Consider the following 13,084-nt stretch of genomic DNA (forward strand, 5'->3'; position numbering starts at 1 on the left):
CACTATTCCAGTATTTGAATGTCTGCTATATAGACCAGGTGCCATCTATTAGCATGATTCTGATCTTAATTACACCTATGTGACTCAAGAGTAACTCCACAGAAGCCAAGGTAATGACAGCCACCAACAAGATCAGGACCAGACTCATTACATTCAATGAGCCCCCTTCTTATCTGCATTAATTAAATCCTTGTGAAGCAACCCAGATTAAAGTGCCCAGCATCTTCTTGCAAGTAGGATATAATCACCACATCTTCCTATCTTTATATACATGCCGATTGTACCCCAAGCTAAAGTTATATTCCTTTCTGACAGCCAGGCAAAACTGTCTGGGAAAAATGATACTAAGACCTCCTACTACATTGTCATTTATCACAATATTTTGCACCTGATTAAAAAGGACAAAGAAAACAGGGGTTGGAACTTTAAAAATTAAGCATACTGATGTCAGCAGATGCTGCTACTACACTGTCTTTCAGGTCTTCTTAACATGTGAGCAAGTGTTCAGTTTGTGGGGAGCCATGCTATGTTTCAGTTAGTTATTTTTTGTGTCAGAAATGCAAAGTTCTGGAGCTAGAGTTGCTCCCTGGAAAGCAGGCATTGGTGTTGGGCTAAGACTCCTGAAAGAGATTGCCCCAATATGCTATTTGATCACCTCTGTCTGAGGTTTGATGTTTACGTGTAAGTAAAAGACATTTAGACTATAGCCAAATTTTACATCAGATTTCTCCATAATGGGGAAAATGATGTACAAGACCCTAGACATCTGCTATCCCTCAGAGGGGTGATGACGAGGTCAGAACAGGACATTGGTGTCAGAAGACAGGGCAACATTTTTCATATTCAAACAAAAGAAATACAATGAGTCAAAACATTTTCTTTTCTTACCTCATGGTGCAGCTTCTTTCTTGAATTCATCCTATTCACCCTCCCCACAAGATACTTGAGCAGAAGCAAGTTTACAATAAGCAGTCACTTGGAAGTAGGTCTTCCATAAGATGAAGTGGTCATGTAAGCCCTGATCTTGCCAGCTGATGTGTGGGTATAGGCTTGTACATCAGTGAGGTGGGGGCAGGGGTTCATGTTTGAGGAACAGCTTGCAGGATTAGTGCCTTGGGCTCCCACCCCGTGAAGTGCTCATTGCAGCCAACAACATGCCAAATATGTCCCATTAATACTAACAGAATGCATGTGCACTCAGCACCACCCAGGAGCAGGCTCTTAACCAATAGGAAATGTCTTTTTCCCTAGGAACTTGGGGCCTGCTCAGGCATCCATTGAAGTCCATGGAAATTTCACTCTTGCTTGTAGCAGGAGGCACACACTCAACTTTTAGTATCAGATTTTCAAAATGCTCAGCACCAGCCAAACCCTTATTTAGGTGCCTAAATGAAAAGCAAGCTCTTTTGCCTTCTCAGCAAAGTCATGGACAATTAAATTACAAACAATAGTAGCAAAGGGCACCCAGAAACATATCTTCCATCCTGCGTTAAATGGACCACATGCAGTGAGGAGCAGGCTGTTCAGTTTCCCTGTTTTCTATAAGGTGAGGAAAGTGCTCACACAGAACAGGGCAGTGTTAAGGTATAATCACACTTTGAGCTGGGGGGTATGATTCTCAGCTCAAGGAGACTAGCTCATTGAGCTAGTCTGCTAAAAACAGCACTAGCAGCAGGATAGGCTAGCTGCCCTGAATACATACCATCTGAGACCCTAGGCATTCACTCAAGGCGCCTAGCTTGCACCACCATGTCTACACTTTAATGTTGCAAACCAGCTGGGTAAATACTGGTTGTTTCCTCAAGCTGGAAATCATACCCCAGCTCTATACTCTCAAGCTCAGGCAATTGCATAGTGCATGCAGCCATCCTACACAGATAGATGTCACGTTCTACAGCTATATTTCAGAAGTATAGCTCTCTCCTCACCCTCCCTCCTGGGTACAGAAAGATCTCCTTGCAGAGAGACTAGGTGGGTGAACTTTAGTAATATCTTTTATTGGACCAGGTTCTGTTGGGGAGATACAAGTCTCAAGGCACATGGACCTGAAGACCTCTGAAAAGCTCAAAAGTTTCTCTATTACCAGCAGAAGCTGGTCCAATAAAAGATATTGCCTCACCCAGCTGGTCTCTCTAATATCCTGGGACGAAAACAGCTGTAACACTGGGATCCTTGCAGAGAGGCAGAAAGACAAAGCACCTCTAGAGCTCACCTCCAGAGAGCTGGGGGAAGGGGGGGGAGGTTCTTTTTAAAAGGTTACCATGTATTTTTCAACTTACCCAATCATCCAGCTGAGGAATCCCTATAAAGCCACACGTTCCTTCTGGGAGTAACCAGGTTATCGAGGAAGAGGCATCAAGCACAGTCTTAACCAACCAGTTTGGATTATTTCACCCATTGGTATCTGCTAGTGAGTGAAGTAGACAACTGTAGTATATTTTCATAATAGCATTGCTGAGAGGAGGTGGGCAAAATGCATGACCTTAAATGGGGGTAGATCTGGAGTTTCCAGGTTGAATCTAGGCTCCAATGCCTTTCCAGTGGTGTGCCTTTTCTTTAAGAAAGAGTCCCAGGGACCCTGTCCCACAGCAGCATAGCTAGTTCAGTGGCCAAGCTCTCAGTGGTCCCCCAGCAATGCAGTTTTCTCCTCTCCTCCACCCATCTAAAAAGGAGAAAGTTGGGGAAAACTGTCAGAAGCCAAGATTAGAAGCAAATACTGTTCTGAGCAGCATTCATTGTTGAGGAGATTTCCACCTGAAAATCCCTGGTTCTGTTCCCAGCTAGGAGGGACACTACCAAATGCATCCGACGAAGTGAGCTGTAGCTCACGAAAGCTTATGCTCAAATAAATTTGTTAGTCTCTAAGGTGCCACAAGTACTCCTTTTCTTTTCGCCTAGAGTAATCATTTTGAAATCCCCATGCCTCAAGAGCATGTGTTACATTGCCCTTCCTTCCTCAATTATCTGCCTACTTCCATGAACTGAGGCCTGATTCCTCTCACAACTGTTGTAGAAGATCATACCCCTAGCACAACTGTGCTTCCCTTTATAGCAAGGAAATGGGGGCAGAAGGAAGAGAGTAGCCTAATGTTTGCACTGGGGGAGGAGAAGACTGAATTTGGGGGGGGGGGGGGGGGAAGAAAAGGGAATATTGACACTCAGAAGAATAAAAGTATAAATAGATGCAATCTATTTAAACTCCTACAAATTAAGGTATTTTTTATTTAGAGCAGGTCAGAAAAGCCTCACAAGTCCCCTTAAAACATTTAAGGGCTGCTGGACATCAGGAAAAACAGGGCTGGCAGCCCTTTCATTTATGGGGAAACAGGAGTTTATAAATAAAATGCTGACAGCCTTAACTATAAAGGCACAAATGCATCACTGTAATAATAAAAGGAGGGCAGCTAAGCAGAGCGCTATGAGCCATTATAACAGATGAGTCATCAGCAGGGTGGGCTCACAGGTCTAGAGCCATGAATGCTGCAGCAACACCCAACTTTAGCCTGCCTCTAGAGCAGCAGCCTCCTGGCCTGATTACTGTACATTTAAAGTGTCAGGATAAGGCACCATGTTTACCAGATGCCAGAGGGGCCTTTGCCGACATTATCTGGAGGAAACATTCTCTCTCCCCTCATATACATACACATTTAAGCCACTGATGTCCATTCGTCATCATCTCTAAGCTAGCCTATGTTTGAAATTGAATTAGGTCTAGCCCTGCAAATTGCTGAACCCCTCTCCCCCCCCCCATGAGCTCCCACTGATGTTCCATAGCAGTAGGTCGAGACTAGGCTGGCCTATGCAATAGCCTTTGCAGACGGACTGTGTACCGTATAATGTTTATAGAGTCCTTCACATAAGCAGAGAGGCTGCCACATAGCAACAGCACTGGGGTGATGCAGCACATCCTTAACATGAATGACTACCAGCACATCTTTTTGTTTTGATTTACATCTATGAAATCTGCAGGGCCATGTAACTTCTCCCACTGTTTCTAAATTCCTTGTGCAATCATCTGTTATCTTGAAGCAGAGAAGTGACGAATAGCAATTTAACTACTTGGAGTGCACTGACTGTCAAGACAGCCAGAAGAAAACAAAAATAAAAATGGAGTTATTCAGAAAGTGGCCATATCTTGGAATCAGCAAGAAGTCAGACATTAGCCTCACCACAGCAGAGGGAGATGGGAAGGAGAGGAAAAAAGAGCTCTTGCCCCTGTCTGTCTCCTTTCCCTGTAGGGATCTATCAAATTTGGTGTGGAAATAGTTTGTCCATTGCTAGTGATCCTTTAAGATGCTAAGGGACTTTAAACCCTCAACTCTCTCAGAATCATATAGTGCTTTTCATCAAGAGATCTTGACGTGCTTTACAAAAGGAGGCAAGTATCATTCTGTGCCTCCATTTCCCCATCTGTAAAATGGAGATAAAGGGTAGATATTTGCTAATGGTCACCTAGAAGGCTAGTAGCAGAGCCCAAGTCCCAGACCAGTGCCCACTACATCACTTGGCTCAGCACCTTGTCTGATTAGGCCCAAATGCATGATCCAAAGTCCCTTGCAGACAGTCAATGGAAAGTCTCCCCTTGACTTAAGTGGGGTTTGTATCAGGCTAAAAGGCCTCAGTCCAGAAATTGATAATGTGTAGTTGGACTACCATGCCCACAAAGAGCACCATTGAAGTTAGTGAGGCTCTGCCTGGGGCCAGTAATCTGCCTACCCATGATCAGTTGTAAGACTGTCTGATCAGAGACCTGTTTCTCAGACATCTCTCTTAGGATCTCAGATGTCAACTACATCATGTACCGTGGTATCAAACTTGCAAAGTGAAGCACAAGAGCAGAAAACCAGCAGAACAGTAAATCAAAGCCACATTTGTGGCGGGGGAGGGGAAGGGAGGGGAGAACACTTTAAATACCCGAGTGGATCTTGACCTTAATTTTAGTACCTTTTTACCAGCAAATATTTTGATTTAAATCAGAAACTTGGATTAGAGGCAATAAAAATAATGTAAATCTTTTAAATATACTGAAATTAGAAATAGGACTCCTATACATGAAAACAAAGATACAACAGGGAAAGGAGGAAGAATGCCATCTTTGAGGATATGTTTAAAATATGGTTAAGCTCTGTCCACACTGCAAGATGGGACTGTGTTTTAACAGCAACATGTGGTACAGTAGTCCATTATGAGGTACCCGGACAGTTGATTTTGTAATCTAGACAGCACCAGAATAGGAAGATAGAGAGAAAGGCACATTTTACAAGAAAGGGAGGAGAGAAACAGGATTTGGGGAGATGGGGGGGACAGGTGGGAAGCAGAGAGCTGCATCAAAAGCAAAGGAGAAATTTCAGCTAACCCCAAGTTTCCCACCCATACATAGCTCTCTACTGCTTTTAACTGTAGAAAAGCCCCATATAAGTTGGTGTAGTTATTTCGGATTATTAGTCCAGGCCACGTGCCTGGAAAAACTTACTGGTCCTGAAAATATTGTACTGGTTCATCAAAGTGTTTCTAGACTAGCAGGCTGAAACATTGAATCACCGAAAAAAAAAAAAAAGACATTAAAAAGCTACATACATTCTGATTACCATCTTGGCCACTAATAGCTAGAAGCGGGACAAGTCTCCAGTGTAGACAAGGCCTTAAGTCAGTCAATAGAATTATTTACCTTACAGCTCCCCCTTGCCCCTCAGTCTAGCAGTGCTTTTTGGGGGGGGGGGGGGGATGAGGGAGGGAGGGACCTGAATCTCTCAAACCAGGGCCCTCAGACCAGCATCATATCATAGATACTAAGGTCAGAAGGGACCATTCTGATCATCTAGTCCGACCTCCTGCACAGCGCAGGCCACAGAATCTCACCCACCCACTCCTATGAAAAACCTCACCCATGTCTGAGCTATTGAAGTCCTTAAATCATGGTTCAAAGACTTCAAGGAGCAGAGAAGCCTCCCTCAAGTCAACCATGCTACAGAGGAAGGCGAAAAACCTCCAGGGCCTCTCCAATCTGCCCTGGAGGAAAATTCCTTCCCGACCCCAAATATGGCAATCAGCTAAACCCTGAGCATATGGGCAAGATTCACCAGCCAGATACCCAGGAAAGAATTTTCTATAGTAACTCAGATCTCATCCATCTAATATCCCATCTCAGGGGATTTGGCCTATTTACCCTGAATATTTAAAGATCAATTACTTACCAAAATCCCATTATCCCATCATACCATCTCCTCCATAAACTTATCGAGTAGAATCTTAAAACCAGATAGATCTTTTGCCCCCACTGCTTCCCTTGGAAGGCTATTCCAAAACTTCACTCCTCTGATGGTTAGAAACCTTCGTCTAATTTCAAGTCTAAACTTTCTGGTGGCCAGTTTATACCCATTTGTTCTTGTGTCCACATTGGTGCTGAGCTTAAATAATTCCTCTCCCTCTCCTATATTTATCCCTCTGATATATTTAGAGAGAAATCATATCTCCCCTCAATCTTCTTTTAGTTAGGCTAAACAAGCCAAGCTCCTTAAGTCTCCTTTCATAAGACCAGTTTTCCATTCTTCGGATCATCCTAGAAGCCCTTCTCTGTACCTGCTCCAGTTTGAATTCATCCTTTTTAAACATGGGAGACCAGAACCGCACACAGTATTCTAGGTGAGGTCTCACCAGTGCCTTGTATAACAGTACTAAAACCTCCTTATCCCTACTGGAAATGCCTCTCCTGATGCATCCCAAAATGGCATTAGCTTTTTTCACAGCCATATCACATTGGCAGCTCATAGTCATCCTATGATCAACCAATACTCCAAGGTCCTTCTCCTCTTCTGTTAATTCTAATTGCTGCGTCCCCAACTTATAACTAAAATTCTTGTTATTAATCCCTAAATGCATAACCTTACACTTCTCACTATTAAATTTCATCCTATTACTATTACTCCAGTTTACAAGGTCATCCAGATCTTCCTGTATAATATCCCGATCCTTCTCTGAATTGGCAATACCTCCCAGCTTTGTATCCTCTGCAAAATTAGCACACTCCCACTTTTTGTGCCAAGGTCAGTAATAAAAAGATTAAATAAGATTGGTCCCAAAACTGATCCCTGAGGAACTCCACTGGTAACCTCCCTCAGCCTGACAGTTGTAGTCTCCCCGTTAACCAATTCTTTATCCACCTTTTGATGTTCATATTGATCCCCATCTTTTCCAATTTAACTAATAATTCCCCATGTGGCACGGTATCAAACACCTTACTGAAATCTAGGTAAATAAGATCCACTGCGTTTCCTTTGTCTAAAAAATCTGTTACTTTCTCAAAGAAGGAGATCAGGTTGGTTTGGCACTATCTTACCTTTTGTAAAACCATGTTGTATTTTGTCCCATTTACCATCGACTTCAATGTCCTTAACTAATTTCTCCTTCAGAATTTTTTCCAGGACCTTGCATACTACAGATGTCAAACTAACTGGCCTGTAGTTACCCGGATCACTTTTTTTTCCTTTCTTAAAAATAGGAACTATATTAGCAATTCTCTAATCATTCGGTACTACTCCTGAGTTTACAGATTCATTAAAAATTCTTGCTAATGGGCTTACAATTTCAGGTGCCAATTCCTTTAATATTCTTGGATGAAGATTATCTGGGCCCCCCGATTTAGTCCCATTAAGTTGTTTGAGTTTTGCGTCTACCTCAGATATGGTAATATCTACCTCCATATCTTCATTCCCATTTGTCATGCTACCATTATCCCCAAGATCCTCTTTAGCCTTATTAAAGACTGAGGTAAAGTATTTGTTTAGATATTGGGCCATGCCTAGATTATCTTTAACCTCCACTCCATCCTCAGTGTTAAGTGGCCCCACTTCTTCCTCCTTAGTTTTCTTCTTATTTATATGGCTATAGAACCTTTTACTATTGGTTTTAATTCCCTTTGCAAGGTCCAACTCAACTCGACTTTTAGCCTGTCTCACTTTATCCCTACATGTTCTGACCTCAATTAGGTAGCTTTCCTTGCTGATCCCTCCCATCTTCCACTCCCTGTATGCTTTCTGCTTCTTCTTAATCACCTCTCTAAGATGGTTGCTCATCCAGCTTGGTCTACAACTCCTTCCTATGAATTTTTTCCCCTTTCTTGGGATACAGGCTTCCGATAGCTTCTGCAGCTTTGATTTAAAGTAATCCCAGGCCTCCTCTACCTTTAGATCCATAAATTCTTCAGTCCAATCCACTTCCCTAACTAATTTCCTTAATTTTTGAAAGTCAGCCCTTCTGAAATCAAAAACCTTAGTTGCAGATTTATTTTTGTTAATCCTTCCAATTCCTGCATTATCTCAAGAGGAAAATCAACAGAAGAGTGCTGCCCCTCTATCAGTCTAATGCTAGTTAACAAGTTATTTGTATATACAGTATCTTTTTGGTTAGGTAAACAGCTGGTATAATTTTAAGTTTAATGCTTAAGACACTTAGAGCCTTTTAGAGGCTGTAGAAGAGCAACTCACCAACCATTGCACAGCATAACAGCATCTTCCCCTCTTGTCTGGTACCTCCTCTTAACAGCTGCTCCAGCCCTGTCTGCTCCTTCTTGCAACTCAGTCCTCCAACTAGGTCACATTCTCAAATCCAGCCCCTATCTGGTTAACAAAGTCCCACAAAACAATAGTTCAGTGGCCTTACAGCAGGTCTTTGGCCCACCTCTAGACTCCTTAGATTACACGCACCACATCAGGGGGCTTTCACCCTACTTTTCTTGGCACAGGGGAACCCAGGGCCCTATGCTCCAGTCCAGGGATCCTGTAGCAAGCAGCTATAGTCCGCTCCCTCAAATGTTGCTACCTCTCTAGGCTACTTCCTACCTAAGCCTGTATCTAGGGCTGAGGCCCTTTTCCTCAGCGTCCTCCCCAGCTCACACCTCTACAGAGTTCTTTCTAGCTCCTGTACCAAGCAATACCTTCTACATTTTTTTCTTCCATGGAGACCTAGCTCCTATTGACCTCTTCTATGACTGTTTTTATTACTCTTTTCTCAGGAAACCCAACCCCCTAGGCTACCTCCTTACAACCTTACTTTTTTATCAAGGCTCAACCCATGAGCTCACACCTCTTTCCTACACCTTTGCTAAAAGGGCCTTCTCTAGAGAAAGTGCTAAAACCTACTCTCCTCCTAAATCACCTTCTTAGTGCCCTCAAGTCCTTTCTTTATTAGGAAGTCAGCTCTCTTCCAGCTGGGACTCATCTTTAACACAGCTTTGCAGACTCTCTAAGACTGGGCCTACTGCTAAATTGGACCTGGCCCATCTTTCAGGTGCAACTATATGCACTAATTTCACTCTAGATCCAGTTAACTCTTTCTGTGCCAGTGTGAGATATACACCTTGTGATGTTTCAGTCCATATTCTTTATGAAAATATACTTCTAATACGGATACATCATAACTGATATACTTTAGCAAGATGGCTCATGTAAGGTATCATTGGAAAGGTTATGATTTACTGAATGTGATTATCCAATTTGTGTGTGTGTATCATTTCTGTATCTGAAGTTAGGAATATTGACTATGTATCTGTATTTCAAATGTGTTACTTTAGGTGTCACCCCAACTAGTCCTTCAGGTACAACAATGGAAAAGCCAGACAGGGCTAATGGCACATTAGTAAAGACAATGGACTGTAAAAGAGCTTAGTCTTCCTGTGGAAGCTCCAGACAGCCTACGAGTAATGGCTGCCACAGCCCTGCAAAGACATGGTACTGCACCCACCCCCTGGAATGCCAGTGTTCTTCCACTGGGAGACAAAAGGCTTCCCCCACCATACACAAGAGGTATATAAGGCAGAGGAGTGACACCATCATGGTTCTCCTCTGTCTCTTCAGCCAAAGAGATACTGAAAGACACTAGGAAGCAAGAATAGAACTGAGGGGAGAAGGGTTAAACCCAGGCTAGGAGGGTGTCCAGTCTCTGAGTAGAAATACCTGAAACTTCCAGCTTCAGGCCAGTACAGCTGCCTTTCAAGACTTTCTATAATCCACCTGTGAAAATATTTAGATTGAGAAATTAAATTTTGTAACCTGTTTCTTAAGTGTATTGCACTTAGCTTGCCTATTTTGTTTTATTTGTCTGTAATCTGGTTTGTTCTATCTTTTATATTCACTTAAAATTCACTTTTTATAGTTAACAAACTTATTTCTTGTTTATAATATAACCCTTGTATTGTACAAGAATTGAGAATTGTACAATTCTCAATTGGGAGGGAGTGGGTGTGTATATCTTCCTCCACATTGAGGGGGGAGGTGGATTTCATAATGTATCTTTAGGTCTGCACTCTAAGGGAGGTGGACACCTGAGTGCTGAGGCAAGTCCCTTAAGCTGAACCTTCCCAGAACTGATCTCCGTGTCTGTTTATTTCTTCAGTTGGGTGTGGCCCTTCCTGTCTGTATGTATATGTGGAGGAGGCTTAGTAGCTTGGCTCAGCAAGACAGATAAAAAGGGTGCCCATGTTGGCATAACAGGTAGGCTCAGTGGTATCTCAGCACATCAGATGGCATCCTAAAGAGGCAACCTATCACACACCCCATCAAAAGAGGCCATATTTTACTGTTGTTTAAATCTAATGCAATATGGAGTTTTAAAGTGCAGGGTGATGGTGAAAACTCTCTAGTATTACAGGTGACAAAATTGGCCACCTCACTCACCCATTATTTTATCATTTTCCTGCTGCTTGCTTCCTATGTGTGCTATTTTCGCAATGATAACAGGTAGCAAATTGTGGTGATTGTCAGCCCCTTACTAAAAACTTTCCCATACAACTTCCCCTCATATGTAACAGAGGTTAACTAAAGAGGGTCTAATGAGCAGAACACTCACGTCCCCTATTACTATTACTCACGTCCCCTATTTCTATTACTAGAAAAACAAGACCATATCCTTCCCCCAGAGAGGCACACACAATTTGGGCTGAGTACCTGTCTGGGGTGCATTGGGGGTGGGGGGATAGGGAGGAAGGGAAGGAGAAATTTCTGTCTAGGGTTTTTATACAGCCCTTAGCATAGTGTCAGAGTGCCTTAAATATTTGGGAATACAGTGATGATAAATGGTACAAGGAACATATTTAGGAACCCCAACTGTGACAGGCAGCCATCTCAACCGCCCCATTTTGGCACAACCTGCCCCTACAGGTATTGTTCCCTTAGTTCCTCCTTGGTTCTTACAAGAAATTATTTCAAGGCCAGAACCCTTCAACCAAGATCTCCCCTTTGTGAGGTTTCATTTATTAGATCTTACAGCATATCAAATTTGTTTTTAGCACCTAGAGTCCAACCTTTGTTCCATCTTGATTCAGGGTTCCCACAGCCCTCCTTCTGGGCCTGTGCAATACTTCAGGTAGGTAGTTTTCCTCCTTTGAGCAAAAAGTCCCACAGCCCTTTTTCTGGAGTGTGTATGTGTTGCTTCCCATCAGCTCTTCCCCTTATGTGAGGCATCTCACAGCCCTGTTTCTAGGATTTGTGCTGATAACTCAAGTGGGCTTTCTTTCCTTGAGTCAGGAATCCCACAGTGCTCCTTCTAAGGTCTGTGTGGGATAATCAGGCTGGCTAAAGCCCTCAATCAGCCTTTTCTGAGCTTTTCCTCCTCTTTGCCTTTGCCACCCAGCAGGCAAGCCACAAGCAAACTCCCCCTTTAGATCTCTGGAGGCTTCTCTCTTATCACTAGGCCTGGCCTAATTTAGCCACATGTGGCTACAGTACTATAATCCCTCTTTCTCCCTGCCCAAGCAGGAGAGCTGAGTCACAGCAGCTAGTCACCACATTCTATTTTTGTGTCTTTTGTACCCTGTTCCCTAGCTCAGGTCTTCTTTCACCCCCCCTTTCCTTATGATCTGAACTGCCTTCCCACCCAGGTTTGGCAAGTATGGATTTTCCAGGGTAGGGAGTGGTGGCGGTCCAGGCTTTCCATGCAGCAAGGGTGGCTAACTTGAGGTGGGGTGTAGTGATTGGGGTTAGGCCTGGGCCAGGATGCGGTGTGGTTGAATCAATGGTTTCTTTGCAGCATAGGGGAGTTAGGTGGAAGGGTCACCTTCAGGCTTTCCCCTCAGGATGGGGTATCAGATCGGGGATGGGGGGTAGGTTCAGGCCTTCCACAGCATGAAGAGGAGCTGGATTCCCTGGGAGCGTTTGGGATGGGTGAAACCAGGATGTAGTTGGATTCAGACTTGCCCGGGGTGCTGTAAGGTGGCTCTCCCAGGGTAGGGGCTGTATTTGGGCTTTCTCAAAGTGCAGGGGGGAGGTAGATAGTCTGGAATCAGGTGCTGGTGGACCCACTGTGAATAAGAGCTGGGTAGGAGGGTCCTGGGATGAAGGTCAGGCTCAGGGCGCAGGGCGGGTGGCTCCCAGGCTTGGTGGATGTCAGGGTGCGGGGCAGGGGCCTCCCAGGCTTGGTGGATGTCAGGGTGCGGGGCGGGTGGTTCCTGGGTGCAGGGCGGGGGGCTCCCAGGCTTGGTGGATGTCAGGGTGCGGGGCGGGTGGTTCCTGGGTGCAGGGCGGGGGGCTCCCAGGCTTGGTGGATGTCAGGGTGCGGGGCGGGTGGTTCCTGGGTGCAGGGCGGGGGGCTCCCAGGCTTGGTGGATGTCAGGGTGCGGGGCGGGTGGTTCCTGGGTGCAGGGCGGGGGGCTCCCAGGCTTGGTGGATGTCAGGGTGCCGGGCGGGTGGTTCCTGGGTGCAGGGCGGGGGGCTCCCAGGCTTGGTGGATGTCAGGGTGCGGGGCGGGTGGTTCCGGGGTGCAGGGCGGGGGCTCCCAGGCTTGGTGGATGTCAGGGTGCGGGGCGGGTGGTTCCTGGGTGCAGGGCGGGGGGCTCCCAGGCTTGGTGGATGTCAGGGTGCCGGGCGGGTGGTTCCTGGGTGCAGGGCGGGGGGCTCCCAGGCTTGGTGGATGTCAGGGTGCCGGGCGGGTGGTTCCTGGGTGCAGGGCGGGGGGCTCCCAGGCTTGGTGGATGTCAGGGTGCGGGGCGGGTGGTTCCTGGGTGCAGGGCGGGGGGCTCCCAGGCTTGGTGGATGTCAGGGTGCCGGGCGGGTGGTTCCTGGGTGCAGGGCGGGGGCTCCCAGGCTTGGTGGAT

Source organism: Dermochelys coriacea, chromosome 7 (genome assembly GCF_009764565.3).
Source record: "Dermochelys coriacea isolate rDerCor1 chromosome 7, rDerCor1.pri.v4, whole genome shotgun sequence".
Taxonomy (NCBI): domain Eukaryota; kingdom Metazoa; phylum Chordata; order Testudines; family Dermochelyidae; genus Dermochelys; species Dermochelys coriacea.